This window comes from Asterias rubens, chromosome 19 (genome assembly GCF_902459465.1).
Source record: "Asterias rubens chromosome 19, eAstRub1.3, whole genome shotgun sequence".
Classification (NCBI taxonomy): Eukaryota; Metazoa; Echinodermata; class Asteroidea; order Forcipulatida; family Asteriidae; genus Asterias; species Asterias rubens.
The window spans coordinates 9,024,522-9,037,415 of NC_047080.1; the positions used below are offsets into that span (position 1 = coordinate 9,024,522).

The window sequence follows — 12,894 nt, forward strand, 5'->3', positions numbered from 1 at the left end:
CTAGTACTGTATCAATCACTCTATGTTTTAAAGGAACCGGGCACTGTTGGTAATTACTCAAAATAATTGTAAGCATAAAAACTTTGTTGGTAATGTCCAATCATGGAGGAAGAAAATAGATTCTATTTTCTTCCTCCATGGTCCAATGGAGAGCGGTTGATATAATATATAAAACATTGTGAGAAACAGCTCCCTCTGAAGTAAAGTAGTTTTGGAGAAAGAGGTAAATTCTACGTCATAGAAGCACACTGCTGAAGTTGTATTTTCGGGTACGTTAATTCCAAAACTAAATACAACTTTACTTGCAATGTTGCAAAAAGTTTGCAGTTTGGTCTCGTTCCCTTTAAAACACATGTACACAAGGTTATTTACAACGTTATTTTTGTTACATTTTGTCATCGGTTCCTTGTTTATGATAGGACATACCATGGCATCACCAAAATCAATCACTATTTCATTCAAATTTACAGATCGGAACGCAACAGCAGGGAAAATATTGGATTGCATCCCTTTCAACTTAAGGCCTGGAATGGCGCATAAAAAAAGAGGGCGAGGCCTTTTGTTATTTTGCAGGGGCACTTCATTTAGAAAGTCTTAAAGGCGCACCGAGACCAAGAACAGGGCAATGGAGACCATGGCCTTTGTGCCTCCGTGTTTAAATCCAGGGCCCAATTTCATAGAGCTGCTAAGCACAAAAATTTGCTAAGCATGAAATTTCTTCCTTGATAAAAACAGGATAACCAGCCAAATTTTCACGTGATTATCAGGATAAGCAAACAACAGCTGAATACCAGTAACAATCAATATGCAACAAATGGAAATTTAGTCGATAATCCTGTTTTTATAAAGGAAGAAATTTCATGCTAAGCAAATTTTGGTGCTCAGCAGCTCTATGACATTGGGCCCAGGCCTTTTACTACAAAGAAATAATGATACCTCACCATGCCATGCCTCAAATCCCAGAGTTTATAAGCTGTTTTTATATTTAAGATTAGAGGGGGCCGGGTTCTATTCAACACCCGATGCTTGAATTCTGAGTAATTCAAAACATCTAAGGAACTGGGACGCATAAAATTGTGCATTACAGATTTAAGAGGCCATGGGCTTGTGTAAACAAGTCTTTTAAAAAGTAAATCAATAAATTTGATCTGTTTACGAATATGTTGCTTTTGTTTGACTTTTAACATTATCAATCATTGTCAGGAATGACTGAACTGGAAACCCATCCCCCACCAACAGAGGGCAGCACAACAAATTTAAGGGTGCACCACACTAAATAGGCAAACAATAGTGTTTTCCTGCAAGGTAAAGGGACTTTGTTTGAATTATGAGATCTACTCCTTTTACATTTTAGCAGCATGGTTTGAAAGGTGCTGTGGCGCAATAAATGTGCAGGCCTGGAATTTCATCTTTAAAGCCATTGGACCCTTTCGGTACAGAAAAAACCAAAAAAGTTCACAGATTTACAAATAATTTACAGGGTTTACAGAAGGTAATGGTGAAAGACTTCTCTTGAAATATTAGTCCATGAAATGCTTTACTTTTTGAGAAAACGGTAAAACAATAAAAATTCTCGTTAGCGAGAATTATGGATTTATTTTAAACACATGTCATGACACGGCGAAACGCGCGGAAACAAGAGTGGGTTTTCCCGTTTTTTTCTCCCGACCCCGATGACCGATTGAGCCTAAATTTTCACAGGTTTGTTGTTTTATATATAAGTTGTGATACAGGTGGTACAAGTGTGGGACTTGGACACTACTGTTTACCAAAAGTGTATAATGGCTTTAAAAGGGCAAGGCCATTTTCATTTTGCTAAGTGCACTTCCTTTTGAAAGGGCACCAGGGTCAAGACCAGGGGCAACGAAGGCCATGACCTCCGTGGTCTGCACATAATACCAGGCTTGAATATGCTGCCAATCAAACCAGGAACAACAGGGCGAACCATCATATTCAAACAATGGGATCCCATTGTCTTGAATCACAATAAAAATACCAATGGGATTCCAATGGGAATTTTTTCCTGGGACTTCTCTGTCAGAGCCAAGCATCAGAGAGATAATGGTGGCTCAAAACTAAAGGCTACTAGGCCAAGTAAAATAAATAACATGTTGCTCGTCCCCGCCCGCCTCGATCTTGGCGGCCGCACCGATTTTTTAATAATTTGTTATTTAAAAAAAAAAGACATCATTGAAATAAATTTACATAATTGTTGACAGCTATTTCAAATGTACCCTTCATTTTTATTGAGCAATTTCATCATGTCTCACGTAGGCCTACAACAAATATTATCAGAATGCATAATGAGAAACTCATTACTTTGAAACGTTTTGCCCTTCACGTTTGCATGCCACAGTTCTTTGCACCAGGACGTGCTGCCACACACACAGAATAACTTTGGAGCAAAAGCAAGAATAACTCTAAATTGGAAAGAATAACAATGTATCAAAATGGCCACAGAAACGCACACAGAATTTAAGGACACACAGAACATCATAAAACCATAAAGGCCGGTTTATAGTCGGTCGCGCGATGGTCGCGCGACGGAAATCTTGCGCGCAATCCTGAGACCGAGGCCTAAAAACCGTGTCTTTTTATGATCGCGCTTCTAGATTTCCGACGCCCGACCATCGCGCGACCGACTATAACTCGGCCTTAACACCATCTCCAAATACGATATCGCGGACATAAAGATTAGACATGGTGGCCATCTTGAAAAACATAATGAAAAATTTGAAAATAACAAATAACAAGGACCTCCCTCACCAACTTTTTCAAAAAGTCCGGTGAGCAACATTTATTTTACTTGGCCTTAAAAGCTTAAATTAATTCACATCAAACTGCAATTCACTACACAAAAACCAAAAACAAAACAACAACAAATTTGCACCATTTGACAAATTTGACAAACTTTCCAAAGAATGAGAAAAGTAAATTTTGGGGTAAAGACTTACCTGGAGTTGTCAACTTGAACCTGAGCAGATCTCATTTCTTTATCTAATCCATGAATAGCCGGAGTCAGCTCAGTTTAGCCGAGGTCATAGTCGAGGTCATCTCAGTTTGGCAGAGGTCATCTCAGTTATAGCTAAGATCATCTCAGCTCAGCTTATGCTGATATCATCTCAATTTAGCCGAGGTCATCTCAGTTTAGCTGAATGTTATCCCAGCTTAGCTGGAAGTTATCTCAGTTTAGCTGATGTCATCTCAGTTTAGCTGATGTCATCTCAGTTTCGCTGATGTCATCTCAGTTTAGCTTGAGATCATCTCAGTTTAGCTGGAGGTCATCTTAGTTTAGCTGGAGGTCATCTCAGTTTAGCTGGAGGTCATCTCAGTTTAGCTGGAGGTCATCTCAGTTTAGCTGGAGGTCATCTCAGTTTAACTGATGTCATCTCAGTTTAGCTGAAGGTCATCTCAGTTTAGCTGATAGAGGTCATCTCAGTTTACCTCCAGAGGTAAATCTCAGTTTACCTGGAGGTAATCTCAGTTAAGCTAGAGGTCATCTCAGTTTACCTGGAGGTCAACATTACCTCAGTTTAGCTGTCATCTCGGTTTAGCCAAGGTCATCTCATCTAGCTGGAGATCTTAATTTAAAAGCTAAGAACGAATCTGAGATCATCTCTTTAGCCAAAGTCATCTCAATTCAGCTGAGGTCATCTTTGACATTATTAGCTGCAAGATAATCCAGTTGACGATCGATGCCATTACTTCAGCCAACATATCTCTTAATCCGATGTAATCGGTTTCAACTGAGGTCAACACTCTTCTTCTTCTTCTTCTTTACTCTAGCTGAGACTGAGAGCCTGATCATTTCCTTTCATCCCAGTCTTAATCTGCACAAGATCATCTCATTCATTAGCCCGCGAGGTTATCCCTTCAGCCTAGGTGGCATGTCTCTAGCTGAGGTCATTAACGACCATCGACCATCATGGTTTGTCTGCAAAAAAATGACATATTTTACGATTTGATATTTTATCGGCAGCCAGTTACTGACATAAACTTATAATATATATAATATTATAATACTTACAAATAAGTTCCGGTGTTCCCACCACGTCCATCCACGGCGAACTGTAAACAAACTTCTTCTGACAGTGATAGCGCCCTCTTTTGAATAATTCTCCTTCAGCCCAGCACGCATGAACATCTGACGTCACACTTCGAGAGGGTATGCACTGCGGGTAGTTCGTCTGTGGTTCATGTACGTGATTAGTCTTGGTGCAAGACGTTTCTCGTTTCCTTTTCACGCACACCGCGGCCAATTCACCGACAGCGCGCGCACCGACTCACCTGACTTATAGTCCACTCACCGCCCCGGAGAAACTAAAGTCAGGTGAATCGGCGCGCGCGTTGTCAGTGAATTGGCCGCCGTGTGCGTGAAAAGGAAACGAGAAACGTCTTGCACCAAGACTAGTACGTGATCTGCCCACGACAAATCATTCGGGAAGTATAAAAACATAAAACAAACACGACACGTAACGAAGATGCAAGCATTTTGTTTCTTAATTCCTCCTTAGTCAGTTTTCTCTCAGACATTCTGTAGTCAGCTATTCTTCAGAATAACGACAATAATTATTATTTGGTTTTCTGGGAAAAGGGGATGTAGAATTTAAATCCCTGCATTGCGTTCGTTTAGTATGGCTAGGCAAACCATACTATAGACCTTTCTTTTGACACGTCACGAGTCACGTGACAAAACAATTCCGCCATCTTGGTTGGCAAAAGTTTGTTTACTTGTGTGTAAATGTATACAGATACGAACTTTACAGTCGAATAATCATGGTTCTTAGCCGCTGTTGCTGCAAAAATTGGTTTGGATCAAAAGAAGGGTTAAAGTTCTTTCGCTTCCCTGAAGTTGACAAGTTTCAGGATCAAAATAAAGCGTGGATAGATGCCGAAACACGTCCGCCAGCGCAACAGGCATAGAATAGATTGACATGATCATGATGATGACCGGATATGCATGGGGGATGCATGCATGCATGGTGTGACCACTTTGTGTCTGGTAAATCATTCATTATTTCCGTGTTATTGTTAGCAAGTACAGACTCTAGTCTATGTTGTTAGTTAGCGTTTTCCTCGAAGGTTGGATTATTCATATTGGAAACAATGTCACATAGAACTGCCAGTTTTCTCATAATAATAAATTTGAGACATCACACATTTTCTTCCTGTTCCATCTACCTCCCAAAAATGGTTTAGAGAATTATATAGAGAATAGTGCATTTTTTCTTTCATTTTCACACACAGTCCCACAACACGTGTATCACACATTTTCATTTATCCACATTTTACTCGCAAAGTATAAAGAAGGGTTACCGTCACTTGCCAATGAACTGATCGTTTTAAAAGTCAGAATGGAAGGGGCCTACTTTATTTAACGTTTAGTTTTTACATGTTCAAAATTTTGTTCAGGTAATTAATTAAGGAAGGAATTAGGCTAGTTTAGTTATCGGTTGGTTCTACACCTGGTGGAAACAATGAACAAAGGGTCTAAATTCCATAGGTTATTATTCCTACACTTCAATTATAATAATTAATTTATAGGTATGTATGGAATAAGACTTTTTTTCTGTATACTACTTTGAGGCTTTACTACAGAGGTTATCACAATCTTTTATTTTGTTTTCTTCTTTAATTTGTTATATACAGCAATGGAGTAATACCAGGAACAATAACACAAGAGCCCTCTAAGGAGAAACTAGACAGGAAAGCTTCATCACCACCATTATTTAGTCAGCCCGTTAAAGATACATTGTAATAACCCGAACCCATGTCCGCCTTGTGACCAGGAGAACGGAGACCAGACAACTCGTCCGCCGGACAACTCGTCCGTTCGGACAACTCGATGGTTCAGACAACTCAACGGTTCGGACAACTCGACGGATGATTTATTCAACCATCGGACAACTCGACTTGGGGTCAAGACAAGTCGACGGATGGCCTAGTCGGGAGAAGGAGGCTTCCGATGAGATCGAGTGCTTCTTAAATATTTAGTTTGTGGATAAAAAACATGTCGTCTTGCTTGAATCCATTGATCACATGGCCTAACAGACACACAGCAAGAAGATATATTCCAAAAGCTTTCAAGAAATAAATTAAATTGAGGAAAGCTACAGTAATAATCAACTGTTTTGAATTGTTTACACAACACACATCAGATCTCAAACTTCGAGCACAAACAGACAGCTACTCTACATCACAACACTTGTTAAATAGAATTATGTGGGTAAAGAGGAAACAAGGTTTAAATAGACTAGCTCTGGTGCTTCTGTTCAGCAGTGTGGGTTCGAATCATTGTCGTTCGAATCATTTGTTTCCCTGAGCAAGACACTTAACTTTAATTGCTTCTCTCCACCCAGGGTAAATCGATACCTGTGATGGCAGAGATGGTTCTTGTGATTCATGTAGCCGAGTAGCACATACAATTATTTGTTATTGTTTCACATGCTGTATACTTCTCATGGAGCTGAGATGGTTTGAGAACTGAATTAATGCACAGTGATGACCAGGGGGAATAATGTTGGAAGTGCTTTGAGATGCCCTATGGGTGTGAAAAGCACTCCATAAAAACTGGTTATTACTATTATGGGTTGATGCAGGTTTAATTTTGACATTCAGCTGCAGCTACAACACAATAAATCAAATATTTGTGGATTTCAATTTGTTTCTATGATGTCTAAAAAGGCCCTACAGTAATTGATCATGCATGCACATTCACAAACCAAATCAAATCAGGATACAAACACGGTTGTATTCGTTTTAAATTATTTATTCATATTATCCAAATTTATTTATTATAAACTATTTAGATGTAAAATATAATTTGTTAAAATTATACATATTTAGACTTCAAGATTAAAGGTGGAATAAATTATCTTTGTTAAAAAATATATGCAAGTAATACGCTAATAAATTTGTTTTTAAAGATGCATTGCCATAGTTTGGTCAAAATTTAAGGTCACAAATTAAAGGGGCTATCTCATCTGTCCTGCGGCTGTGCATGGAAATATTAACTGATGAACCCACCACATGATAACCTACATCCCAGGCATGGACATGCCCTTCCAGGATGTAGATGCGAGGGTGCCCAGGGTGTAGGTCACCGAGTGGTGGGTTCATCATTAGTTTATAGTTCCATGCACAACTGCAGGACAGGCGAGATAGCCCCTTTTAATGTGGTACATTGCTATTTGGTAGGGGTAGGAAAAGTTATCAACTTTCATATGATACATTGATCATTGAATGGTTCTTCGCCATGAAAATTTAATATGAAATTGCTTGTTACCAAGTTAGTTTTATGCTAACAATTAGTTTGAGTAACTACCAACTGTGTCCAGTGCCTTTAACCTCTCTGAGGAACAAATGTATTTAAAACATATTAAAAAACTGTACATTTATTTGAACTGTTTCAAAAAATGAAATCAATATTTTTGTGCACACAGCTTGATCTCATTGTTGGACCTTCTTTATTGTTGTTCCCGCCTAATTTTCATGTTATTTTCATTTTCTGAAGGTGACTGTTTCCTTATCATCTTCTTTTGGAACGAGAGAAAATATACAAGCGTCTGGGTTAATTTGTCGAAGTGTGTACAGATCAAGACTTTCTAGAGTGGCTTTTAAAGTGACATCCACGTTAGATTTTACTGACCTGATCTGTCCACACCTGTCATAACGTGGTTTAAAGGGTCTATGTACTCTTTTCTAACACAAAACACAATGTCCACAAATTTACATTACACTTCCACAGTTTGAAGATAATGATAGTAGACAGCCTCCCTTAAAATATTACTTACTGAGGTGCTGTAGTTTTTGAGAAATGAGTAGAACAATGTCACAAAAATAATTTTGAAAAAGTACTCGAATCCTAACAAAATGAAGATCTTTGACAGTACATGGTTCGAGCCCTGTTCCTTTGAGAAAATCTTGGTTCCATATGGATGCTTTCTCAGTGCAGGCCTGGGTCGTATACTCCAGCCGATTTGCTGCCTCCAACTTGAACAGTATTGCCGCAATGTAGACTACACGCTTCTCCAAGGCTGATTAAAAAGCAAAAAGAAAAAGCAGGGCTTGTTATTAATTTGGTAGCCTATAGGTTACGTGCCCAAATCTACATCTATTGACAACTCTCAACCTAGGAAACAAGACCGCCCCGAAAAATGTACCTTCAACAAAGGCGCCCCCTGGCAAGCTTCGCCCCTAGCATTGTCGACCCCCGGCAAAGTCGCCCCCTGGCTTGGATTAACTGTAAATTATTTCTCAAGTCGCCATGGTCACTGAAGCAAACTTAAAGTGTTTGTTTTTTTATAATGAAAACTCGGAAAGATCATGACTGGGAAGTGGTGAGTCAAATGGCTTAATACTAAAGGGTTCATGGATGAAAAGCGGTATTTTGCTTACACACATTATTTTCATTCATAGATGAAATTGAAAATAAATAATTGTGAATAGGCAGCAGGCGTTGGGAGATGATCTGTTTATATATTATTTATTGGGGTGACCTTGCCCGAGTATGACATTTTCGTGGGCAAGTAAGCTAGATTACCATCATCCGGATTACTCCTAGAACTATTTCGGTTTCATCTGCTATCGTCTCCAGTAACGGGAGACGATAGCAGACGAAACCGCAATATGGGATCCGGATATGGAGTGATTGTCCACAGAATGTATAGTTTGGCCGGTGGGGCGAGTTTGCTTGAGGAAACTTTTTAATTTTTATTTTTATTTTTATGAATGACAGCATTGAAATAAATGTTACTGAATTGAATTACCAAAATATGTGATTGTGAACTGAACAAATTACCCTTCCCCTGATCTACATTTGGACCGCTATCAATTTGTAATTCAACTGCAATTATATTTCATAATAAAAACCGCAATGGCTCTCGAATATAACAAAAATAACAACGTACTAAGTAACTACTCAACTAGGCTAAAGCAACACTAAGGCCGAGTAAAAAAAAAAACATGTTTAGCGTCCGGGTTTCTAAAAAAAAGGAAGGAGGAGGGGCTTTTTATTTTTTATTTTTTATTTTCAAGATGGCCGCCATTCTTTTAAAAATTTCAAATATACATTGTTTTTCTACTGTTCAAACACAAAATTCATAAAAGAAACATGTTGGACAAGACATTGACCACGTTTACAGTGGTTTTATTTGTTTTTTGTCAACGTAATTGCAAATTAAAAGGCAAGATTATCAAGAAAGATGCATCAAATAAAACTCATAAGTGAAAGTTTGAGTTGAAAAATGCAGTGCCTACTTATTGAGTAAACTGCAAAAAACTGTCACGGTTTTTCCATCAAATGCATCCACGTTCAACGAGCTGACAATGGGTACCAACCTCATCTCTGGCTGTATTGAGGGCAGCATTCCAACGGACACCATGGAAATTTCTCAAAAACGCCTGCAGGCAATTTTGGAGATTCAAAGTTTTCTACATAATTTGTTAGTGTTTTTTATCAACAGGGGAACTAGACAAAATAATTTTGCTGGATGCTTACTACCACCAAGTATGCTTTCGGATAAAACGTAATCTATTTCTTAAAACTGTGGAGATGCAGGCAAAAATCAATTTAACGTTAAAAAATAGAACTAAATTGAACTTGAGGTTCCAATCTGTGTTCTGTGCTCTTTTTTTAATATTCCAAACATTGTGAACCAGATTTGAAAAGTAAAACTTTAAGTGTTAAAAGATCATACAACACTTGGTTCTTTCCTTGCTGAAGGAATGCAGTAAAATGACCTACTGTGGTCGAGGATTAAAGGCCCAAGTGTTCTTCTTGTGAGGTTTCTTGCCTGCATCTCTACACTCATTACACAGAGGGTAGTTCCCATCCCCAGTGATAAGATCGTGTTCACTTCCACAAAAAAAGCACAGAGGGTCGTCAAAAGTAACATAGTATGGTGCTTCTATTGGCAAGTCACAGGTGAGTTTATCGTTGACGTAGACTACATTGAAGACAGACTCTTCATCACCATCAGTAGAAACATCTTGAAAGCATGTGCCACAAGAGAAGGCCAACAATTCCAGTTCCCGCTCTAGTTGCCGCCTTTGCTCAGGTTTTAGAACTCAGGCATAGCACACTCTCCACTTGAGGCATTCTCCACACTGGGAAAATAAAATTGTCAAACATAAAATGAACATTCCATATTTGTTAAACAAGAGACTTGATGAAATGAGCAGCATCTGTGATATAGCAAGCAGTCATGCATCAATACAGAAATATATGTACGTAGGGTCAGGGCTTGACCAACATGCTACAAATAAAAAGAAGGGGAAAACAGAGGGAAATAGACGTGGGTCATCTCCCAGACACAATAGAGGAAAAGGTCATGGGTCATTTCAACCCCGACACAGGATGCTACAAAAAATAGCAAAAAAGACCTGGGTCATATACCCGACAAGCCATGCTACAAAAAAAGAAAAAGAAAAAAGACCTGGGTCATATACCCGACAAGCCATGCTACAAAAAAAAAGAAATGGCATGGGTCATATACCCGACACGCCATTCTAAAAAATAAAATAATCAAAGTGTGTCATGTACCCGAAACGGTTTCACCCCCCCCCCCCCCCCCGCCCTTCTATTTCTAAAAAAGTAAACAAACTTGTCAAATCAAGTCAAATGTACCCAACATCACATGTACCCCATATTAATAAAGCTAATTTTTTTGATAAATTTTGAAAAACCTATTTTTAAACCAAAATACAAAAACTTCGTTTAGTAAACGTTGAGACTTGAGTACTGACCTGCGTAGTTTCATACTGGTCGCCAATGGGGTCCCCTTCCTCAAAAACTCCACTCGCAAATGAGACGAAAACATCTGTGAACGAAATCTTTGCATCCAGTACGCTACGTCCATACCACGGCTTTAATACCTTCGTTTTTGTTCGTATCAATATACAAAGAAACACCATTTTCTTCCTTTCTTGAGACTTTCAACTATAAAACAAGACAGAAAACCCTAAGGCAGCCGATCACAGACACATGCAGCTAGCTGTCAAGAGTCCATGTGGTTGTTGTCAACTCATGAAATATTAGACTTCAAATCAAGTCAAACCGAGTTTAGTTGCCGCTAGCTTCAACAGCGTTCCGCACTTGTACGTATACGGCGGCGCGTACTGAGAACACGACTGTCTAACCGACTTGTCCGAGTTTAGTATTAAATACGCAATAGTCATGACAAACGAGTCTGTACCCCGACTTTACATGTAGCAACGACGATAAAAAAAATTGACGTATCCGGTCCTCGTGAAAAAGACAAACGTTTATTACTCGTTAGTGCTACTAGAGTACAGCTAGTAATACCAAAGGATTGCGGGAAAAAAATACCCGAATGGATCGTACGTACTTGGAGTGGAGATTGGGTCAACTGGACCGATAACAATCTATAGTATAAATTGGAATTTCTGACTTGCAAGTATTTTATTTTCCGATGGCTCGGCTGACATTTTACGATTTTTAAAATCTCATTTTGAATTGGTAAAAATAAAAATAAAATCCATGCGGCCCCCAAAAAGGAAGCGGGCGGGGACGCTAAACATAAGTTTTTTTTTACTTCGCCTAACAGTAACAGTGGTCCGGTATAAATATGTGTAGGTCCCTACGTATTTTTCACGCTGTTCCCCAAAATAACAGAGATAGGCCCTATGCCTAGTTTGAAATTAAAAACAATTTAAATGAAAACACAAATTTAAAATGCCCGCTTGCCTAAGTTAAAAGTTTAATAAAGAACGTCAACAAGGTCAACGTGCTAGCTAGAGGCTTACCTGCCATGCATACACACAGTTGCGCAGAACCACATATCCAGTTGTTTTAATCACAACCCAAGCACTCACAACTGTCATAGCTGACTACATACTGAATCTGAAATTCTTCACGAAATTACTGTACGATTCTCTATAGCGACTTGTTAAGTTGTAAGCCCAAAGTCTCCATGTACTGTCAGGCGACATTTTACAAAGTAACTTGCCAACCAGAAACTGCGCATGCGCTGGTTTCGCCCCAATGTTTGTAAACAAAAGAAAGGTCTATAGTATCACTCGTTCGTCCCGTCCCGCCGTACGTCCGACCGACCGTGGCCCGACCATTGAATATGCATTACACAACCTTGACAACGGCCTTATTTACATAATACGGCAACGCCCACAGTGCACGCAGCGCTGCAGCAGGATTGCCGTATTATGTAAATAAGGCCGTTGAAGACGATGGAGCTTGCAGAGTGTAGTCTAGATTTCGAGCCGTCCACGTAACTAAATCATACCGTGGCGGGCGCGCTTTGGCGATTCAAGCACCATCGTCTTGGGCCAAGACTAGTAAGCGTGCAGAGAGGGCACCGCAGTGAACCATAGCTTTAAAGGAACGTTGCCTTGGATAGGTCGAGTTGGTCTTTGAAAAGCGTTTGTAACCGTTTGTTATAAAATGCATGTGGGTAGAAAGATGTTGTAAAAGTAGAATACAATGATCTACACAAATTAATATGCCTCGAAATTACACGGTTTTCTTTTTACCTCGTCGACTAACACGGTCGGCCATTTATTGGAGTCAAGCATGGAGGTAGATTCTACCTCCATGAGTCAAGCTACTCCCATTATTTTTATATTAATGGCCGACCGTGTTAGTTCGCGACATAAAAGGAAAACCGTGATATTTTGAGTGATGCTTCTGTGGATTATTATATTCTACTTTTAAAACATCTTTCTAACCATGTGCATTTTATAACAAACGGTCTCAAACGTTTTTTATAGACCAACTCGTCCGATCCAAGGCAACGTGGTCCTTGTACATGGGATTTGAGGTATTGCATGGTGAGGTATCAATATAATTTGGTTTGCGGTAACACCATGTGCTAACACCCATCGGTGTACATAATGTGTGAACCCTAAATGAATATTCTT

The 12,894-nt window shown here is 39.2% G+C and overlaps 1 long non-coding RNA gene across 1 annotated transcript; it reads right to left on the reverse strand.

Annotated features, from left to right (window-relative positions):
* Positions 1-7,850: 7,850 nt before the first annotated feature.
* Positions 7,851-11,951, reverse strand: LOC117302891. The gene is made up of 2 exons (XR_004520467.1): positions 11,767-11,951; positions 7,851-8,036 (listed from the first exon to the last, which is right to left on the reverse strand). It is a non-coding gene; the product is annotated as an uncharacterized LOC117302891 (long non-coding RNA).
* Positions 11,952-12,894: the final 943 nt, after the last annotated feature.